The sequence below is a fragment of the Vulpes vulpes genome, chromosome 14, assembly GCF_048418805.1.
Source record: "Vulpes vulpes isolate BD-2025 chromosome 14, VulVul3, whole genome shotgun sequence".
Taxonomy (NCBI): Eukaryota; Metazoa; Chordata; class Mammalia; order Carnivora; family Canidae; genus Vulpes; species Vulpes vulpes.
In genome coordinates, this window is record NC_132793.1 from 126,614,547 (window position 1) to 126,623,143 (window position 8,597).

The window sequence follows — 8,597 nt, forward strand, 5'->3', positions numbered from 1 at the left end:
TAAGCACAAAGAATAGTCCCTGGGAAGTAGTAAGTACACTGGTACTTACTTTTCTAAAAATGAGATCCAATTGTTTAAACAATGCCTAGTACAACAAGTCATTCCAAATGTAACAGTTGTGTGTATGTGAATTGCCAATATATTTGCTATAATTAAATATATATATATTTTTATGTCACAGAATGAATAAGTTAAGCTTATAAACTCCTCCTGATGACTATTATGTGTTTGACAGAAATTTGTTGTACTATTATCATTATTGTTGGAAGTATACCTATGGGTGAAAGGTTTTTGCAGATGAAAAATCAAAACTGAGAGTTGTATATTCGGTGGATTGGTCTGTGGTATCAATTCAACTTTCTTGTAGTTTCTTTACCTGTGCCAATTGGAGGTGCTTACTGAAATTTGAGGTGCTGAATGTAAGAGAGAATACTATTCTACTGCTAATGTCAATGCTGATCATATTAGGTTCTCTACTACAGTGTTCAAGTGTTCACTCACTCTCTTCATGGATGACAGACCGCTGTTATCGTGTCAGTGGTTTTCCGATTTTGGGTTCACATCTATAGTGGTGCATTTTTGAATTCAACAATCCTTCCTAATTCCTACCATTCCTGGTTAGTGCAGATATAGAAGCTCCTATGTTGCTCCAGCTTCTAGGTGGTATTGTTCAGCAGTTGCTCCTTAAGGACAAGCCTACGCTCTGCTTGTCTAGCTATTTCTAGGATTTTTCAATTACCTAATTACTTGTAACAAAAAAAATGTTACACTTAAAATATCTGGAGAAATTTCTGCTTCCTTCCTCCAATCTGGGATTTATTATCACATACTATAAGAATTCTCAAATCATACCTCCTATTGTATTATGCATATATTGTGCCTTTGGCCCAAGTGCAAGTTTCTCCTACATTAAAACTAAATCATTTCATTTGCATCCCTATAAAAGTCTTGATCATTCTTTTTTTTTTAAGTCTTGATCATTCTGAAAAATAGTGGGTTCATAGTAAGCATTTACTTATTTCAATGAATGCATTCCAATACTCATACTATAATTGTATTTAAACAATAAATATTTATTAGATACTCTCTGTGTTCTAGATATTATTCCATGTATAGAAGTAATGAAGCAGACATGATTTCTCTTCTTTAAAAAATATATGCTACCTAAGATTATTTTACACTCTATTTCAAAAAATGCTGTTACAGATACCTTCACTTTTCTATAAGACCTTTATAACAAAGCAACTCCACCTGTAGCATGTCCTTCTTACCACCATGTGGGACTAAATGGCCAATATAATGTAAAGTGTAGCATATGCAATCATGTAATCTAAAAAATTTTCATGATAACTTATTGCAAATTTCACTTGACAGTTCACCACAACAATGAAAAACTGGCCCCTTGTTGTTTCACACAGTTCTTGAAAACCAAACGAAGTCATCGATAAAATGATCTGGATAAAAAATTTGCAGTTCTGCTCAGAGAGTAACTTTACCTTCCAGATGTGAGTCAGCCTAGGACACTACTTTGTCCTGCTCCTTGTGGGGCTCTAATGCTCAGGCAGGTAGTCAGGCAGTTCTATATTCTGTTCTACTTCCACAGGTGTGTCTAGGAATGGGATCAGTATCTCTTCTCCACTTTCACTTTTCACAGCTTGCTGAGCCTTCATAACCTGGATCGATTCTAAAGCTGATGGAGAGCTTCTGCTTCCAAAGCTCAATGCATCCATACCACACCTCTTTGAACAGCCATTTGAAAATTAGAGTTAATGGCACCTTTATTTTTTTCTCAAGTTTTTATTTAAATTCTAGTTAGTTAACATTTGTGTAATATTGGTTTCAGTACTAGAATTTAGTGATCCATCACTTACATATAACACCCGGTGCTCAATACAGCAAATGCCCTTCTTAATACTCATCACCCATTTAGTCCATCCTCTGTCACTTCCCCTCTAGCAACCTTGTTTGTTCTCCATAGTTGAAAGTCTCATAGTTTGTTTCCCTCTCTTTTTGTTTTCCTTCCCCTATGTTCATCTGTTGTGTTTCTTATATTCCGCATGAATGAAATCATACAGTATAGTCTTTCTCTGACTGACGTATCTCACTTAGCATAATACCCTCTAGTTCCATCCACATCGTTGCAAATGGCAGGATTTCATTCTTTCCAATGGTGAAATAATATTCCAATGTGTGTGTATGTGTATACATATACATATATATAAATTCCAATATATATATATATAAATTCCAATATATATATATATATATATATATATATCACAAATTATTTATCCTTTTTTCAGTTAATGGACATTTGGGCTCTCTCCATAGTTTGGCTTTTATTGATAATGCCACTTGGAGCGCATGTGACACTTGAAAAGAGCATAGAAGAAACCAGAGAGACCCTTACCACAGAGATAAGAGACCTAAAAGCACAGAAATAAACAACTTTACTTTTTAACAAACCCTCTTCACAGAGATTTCTCTGAGATGTAGCATCAATACCATCTAAATCCAAAACCACTGTTTTGGAATGTTTGTAAGTAGTCCCCAGAAAAACAAAACAAAACAAACAAACAAACAAACAAACAAAAAACTGAGCTTTCCTTCTATGTGATTTCATTTCACTGAAACTATCACCATTTGCCATATCGAAAGACTGAAGAATTTCAGAAGCTAGCAGTTTTGTTTCTCCTGGAGTTGTAGTCTTCTCTACATTTTGCAAGCTTAACATCATCGTAAGTTCTCCTTTCATCTTTTCTGTTAGCACAGCATTCTTCCAAGTACTGAAGAATGAGCAAAGCTGAGTGGATGGAGGAGTGGTTGGGATGGTCCATAAATAAAATAAGGCCAGATAGACATCCCTGATCCTGGACAATGGCTCTTCTATTTAATGGATCTGCTGCTAGATCCCATAGCTAACTACTGAGAGAGCAACAGGCTCTTCATTTGCAGTGGTAGAGGAAGAATTCAGCTTCTATGCCATACATAAGCAAAATCTTCTTAAATTCATGCCAGAGCTTTAGGAGTTTGTCTGCTGCACCATCAGGACCACACAGAGGAATGAGGTAGAGGGACCCAGTAGGTCCAGAGCTGGTCCCACCATTCAGAATTGCAGCCTCAGCAATGACAAATGACCCGGCTAACTCTAGGAGCCAGAGAGTGAGGACACTGGTGGGAAAAGACTCTACAGACTCTTCCCCCATGACCCTGCAACATCTGTTAGTTCTTGACTTTTTTCTTATGAGGGCACATATATATAGGTCAGTGAATTTTTAATTAGTAATATATAGCCCAAAAATGTCTTTATTTGTTCCTGTTGACACACGGTTGCCTTAATTTTACTCTGTACAATACATTTTTTAGCATTTTGGGTTTTTTTTAGTATCTAGACTCGTATCTTTCTCTAAGTCATTTTCATGACATTCTTTTTTAAATGGTGATGATATGGTAAGTGCCAATATATTTTTAAAAATATTTTATTTATTTATTCATGAGAGACATAGAGAGAGAGAGTCAGAGACATAGGCGGAGGGAGAAGCAAGGGCCCCGCAGGGAGCCCAGTGTGGGACTGGATCCCAGGACTCCAGGATCATGACCTGAGCCAAAGGCAGATGCTCAACCACTGAGCCACCCAGGTGCCCCTCCAATGTCTTATTGTCTAACAATTTACTTATCAATCCTAAAATATCATTAAGATCATATGTTAATACATAAATATATAACTGGTTACCCTCTCTGTGTTTTAAGTATTCATGGATTCATAACTAAGCATTGATGTGTTTTAATACTAGAATCAAATTCAAAAAGTGGTAATTAATTAGTTTCATATATTAAATGTTCCATTATGCACTATATCCCATTTTATTAGATAGAATAATTGTTATATATATTTTAAATAATTCCATTGATAATAGGAGAATTTAATGTAAAGATATAGTCAAAAATAGTTTATCTGATCCCCAGCATTCTACTATTGTATTTCTTGTTTACATATATATGTAAAGAGAGAGAGAGGTTGTGAGAGAGAGAGAGAGAGAGAGAGAGAGATCAAGGGAGAAAGTATTTTAATACCTTCATTGTGAATCTTCATTATGACCCTAAAACATTCTTCCCTACTGATTGCAGACAATTGAATATATCCTGTATGGCTTAATGATTTAATATTTTTGAGGGATCAAGGGAATAAGAAGGACACTTCTAATGCCATTAAATCTACGATTATTCTTACAGACTTTTTCTTCATGGTCATGACATCTTGACACCATGATCTTCATGCTTTGGTATCATAAAAATACCAAACTGTTAACTCCTGAGTCTTGAACCAGATTCTCTCCTTCATCTATCATTGAGAGCATCAAGAAAGTCATTGGTTTTTCTGACCTGTGTTGTCAATCGTTAATTTTCATACCTATTTACTGCAGAAGATCTTTTCAAGAAAATTCAAATATGACGAGCTTGGCCATTCTAACTTCAAAACTCACTTCAAGGTTTGTTGTTTTTATTTATATATGTGTGTGTATATATATACATAGATAGATGATAGATGAGAGATAGATAGATAGATGATAGATAGATAGATAGATAGATAGATGATAGATAGATAGATGATAGATAGATAGATGATAGATAGATAGATAATAGCTCCCATATACCTTAAGGTAAATATCGTCTTTCAAATTTTTTCCTTTGTTGACACCACCAAAGTTTCACTAAGATTAAATAAATTTTTACTTTTCTTGCACGATTTCAAATATTTCTGCTGGTTTCTAGAGCAGTGGGAAGAAGCTACAATTGCTTTAAACATATCTGAGTGTTAGCAAGACCACCAATAACCTTAGAGATTAAGGAACAATAGTCCTTTTAAATTGACACCAACTGTTTCTACTATTACTATTAATGTCACCACCACTACACCTTTAATTTATTGCTACCTTTTTACACACTCTGCCTCAGTCCTTTGGGGAATTATCAATGTCAGAATATGTCTTGCCTTTTTATTTTTTCATTCCAGTTCCAATTCTTTATGAACTAGTGTAAATTTCTGCAATTTCCACTTCCCCCTCCTAGTTTTTTTCTTCCTCACCTTGTCTGTCTCCTTTTTATAATCCTCTGACTCCTCTTCTGTAGCTAAAAAGACCCTGTGTTTGCTCTGATAAATTTAGAAAGACTCATGCCCTTAAGGAACTCATCATCTACCAGGGAAAACCCAGTGATAAACAAGCAAATGTAATATATGTTGCCCACTGATGTCACCCAAAGGGGAAGTTGTCACCTATCTAAGAAACTTGATTGTTTCCAGGGGCAAGAATGTGACAACTTGTTTTCTCTGGGCTCTCTGCCTTGATGTCATGCCTGACATTTTCAGCATTCTGAAAATGGAAGAAGTATACGAATATTGTCCAGATTACAGAGAATGGAAAACCCTAAGAGGGCCATATCTGAGAAAATTGAATCTGAGTCAAGGGCTGAGCAAACCACAACAGAGAATTACCTAATAATTATTCAAACTAAAAGCTAATAGTAGTAGAGCTCTAATCATACATTAAGCAAAGGTCTAACTATTCTAAGCTTTATATGTGTATTAATTAAATTATTAATGAAAATTATTTCCATATGAGGGAAGGGGGCCCTAAGAAGATAAACTTGCCCAAAGTTATATACACAGTAAGTGGCAGAGATGTGATATGAACCCAGAATGTGTGGCTACAGAGACAGTGCTCCTAAATCCCATAGTATATAATTTCTTCACACAATCTAGAAAAAATTTCTAGGATTCTATAAAAACTAATTGTGTCCGTACTCATATACCTAACATACATATGTTCACACACATAGAATATATGTATGCATGTAGTGTGACATTCATATAGAATTTAACAGTTTATAAAATATTCTTGCATGTACAGTCTCAATCACAACTACCACTCTTGACGTTAAATAATATCACTATACATAAAAAAACTCTAAAACTTCTGAGTGTGAAGAAAGTTGTTCAAATTCACATGGTTTATAAGATTTGCCTCTAAGTCTTCCAGTTGCATAGCTGGACACTCCCTATCACTATATTAATATTCCTTGGAAACCTGATATAAAACCCAAATCAGAAGATGTAGCTGAGACTGATTTATTTTATGGATGGTTTTTTATGTATTTGATTGAAGAAACTTGCCAGTTTTTCTCAGTTTCATCTATGCAGTGGAAGTAGCTTATAGTAACTTATCTTAATTGAAACCAATTAGATTTTCAAAGATATTGTGGTTGAAATTATAACCACACTGTGATCCACAAATTGAAAAACCAAGTTCACTTGTATCTATCATGGCATAGAATTAGAAGGCTTCTAATACATAAAGACTTAATTGATCTCGTTTCTTCTCAAAGAATTCATATTGAAGAGAATTTGATTTTTCCTTTTTATAAAACATTTCTATTTAAAAGATACTTTAGTAAGCAGTATTTCTGAACTATTTATGACTCTTCTTTTGTGGCAATAAAAACAGAAATCAAACTGCAAATTTGTAGGTTCATTGAAAGGAAAACAAAGGGTTTCAGCTTTAGGAATGACAGGTTCCAAGGTTCAAATTTGTCTGCAGGAACTTGTATTTTCTCAACTCTTAGTTTTACTTTTACTTATATCGCTTTCAGCCTCAAGTAGGCAGAGAGGCCTCCTCTATTCCAAGTTGGCAAGATGATCTCCGAATCTCTGTCCTCTTCACTTCAAAGCTACAAACAGAAACAAGGGTTCTCTTTCTCCATATTGCAGAAAGTATTTTGAAATTTAATCTTGCTGGACCACCTTCCGATCCTTGAATCATGAGGAAAATAGGGTTTGGTGGCTTTGGAAAGGAAAATGGGAGTATTTCCAATAGAAAAACATAATGTATGTATGCTGAGAAGACAAAACATATGTCCAGTATTGTGGTTAGCAAAAAGTGACCAACGTCTTCTATTACACTGAGTCAAGATATAATGAATGATGGAAATGGTTATAAGTGAATGCATCTGCTTGAAAAAAGAAATTCAACCCAAGTTAGAAAGGCTTAATTTCTTAGTGTTATTTGAAAATACAGTTAATTCATGACAGGATTTTTTATTTTATTATTTTTTTTACATATTTTAAATGATTGACTGATTGATTGATTTTAGAGAGAGAAAGCAGAGAAGGAGCAGAAGGAGAGGGAGAAAGAGACAATCTCAAATAGCCTCCCTCTTGAGCATGGAGCAGAAGCGGGGCTTGATCTCAGGACTCTGAGATCATGATCTAAGTCAAAATCAAGAGCCTGGCACTAAACCAACTGAGCTACCCAGGCATCCCTCATGACAGGATTTCTCTTTTTTTTTTTAATCATTTTTTTTTTAAAGATTTTATTTATTTATTCGAGAGAGAGAGAGAGAGAGGCAGAGACACAGCAGAGGGAGAAACAGGCTCTCTGCAGGGAGCCCAATATGGGACTCGATCCCAGGACTCCAGGACCAAGCCCTGGGCCAAAGGCAGGCGCCAAACCGTTGAGCCACCCAGGGATCCCCATGACAGGATTTCTTAATTAGCATTATGTATATACTCACTTTTTACATTCAGAGTATACATGTATATAGTAATATAATAGCAACATATCTGAGTTGATATGAAACAAATGTGTCTTTTAGAAGAACTCATGAATACAGTGGTCCTCCCTTATTTGTGGTTTTGCTTTTCACAGTTGTAGTTAACCACTGTCAACCATGCTCTCTTCAAAAGCAGATGATCCACCTACTGAGATATGGTCAGGTCAATAGTAGCCTAACACTACATCCCAAGAGCCATGTCATTCACTTCATTTTATCTCATCATGTTGGGATTTTATCCTCTCACATCATCATAAGAAGAAGGGTGAGCACAGTACACGATCTTCTAAGAGGAAACCAGATTCACCTAACACTTATTACAGTATACTTTCAAAATAGTTCGATTTTATTATTCGTTTATCTTTTACTGTGATAATTTATAAGTTACACTTTGTTGTAGGTATGAATGTATAGGAAAAACAGTATATGTAGGGTTTGGTACTACCTGTGGCTTCAGGTATCCACTGGGAGTCTTGGGACATATCCCACATGGATAAGGAGGAAATATTATACTAGTAGAAGTTTCTCCAGAACTGAAGTGGAATATTTCACACAGGTTATAATTTAGCATAATTTTCTTTTTTACTAAGAAGTCATAAAACATGTATTAGTGATTATTCCTTGCACTTTATGTAATATTTAATATGTAAAATTCACTTATATTGTGACTTACCTTATTTTTACAAATAAATTAAATACTTAAGCAATTACAAAATGTCATAGCCCAATAATTTACTTCTAATGAGTTAATAACTTACTTTTCACATGGTTCTAAAAATATACCAAAATAAAACCTGTGCTCTATCATTTCTAATTGGCAATATAAAATTCTAGCATTCTTAATAAATTTAAGGTATTCTTGTAGAGAGAGCATCACAGCTATTTAATATATCATATAGTAATATACTATTGTAAGGGTAACTGCATTCTATTATACAACTTGGAATTTCAAAAAACAGTAATTTTCAGTACTTTATTTCCATAGTAAG

General features: G+C 34.7%; 1 pseudogene; it reads right to left on the reverse strand.

Annotated features, from left to right (window-relative positions):
- Positions 1 to 1,438: 1,438 nt before the first annotated feature.
- Positions 1,439 to 4,080, reverse strand: LOC112922120 (armadillo repeat-containing protein 1 pseudogene; annotated as a pseudogene).
- Positions 4,081 to 8,597: the final 4,517 nt, after the last annotated feature.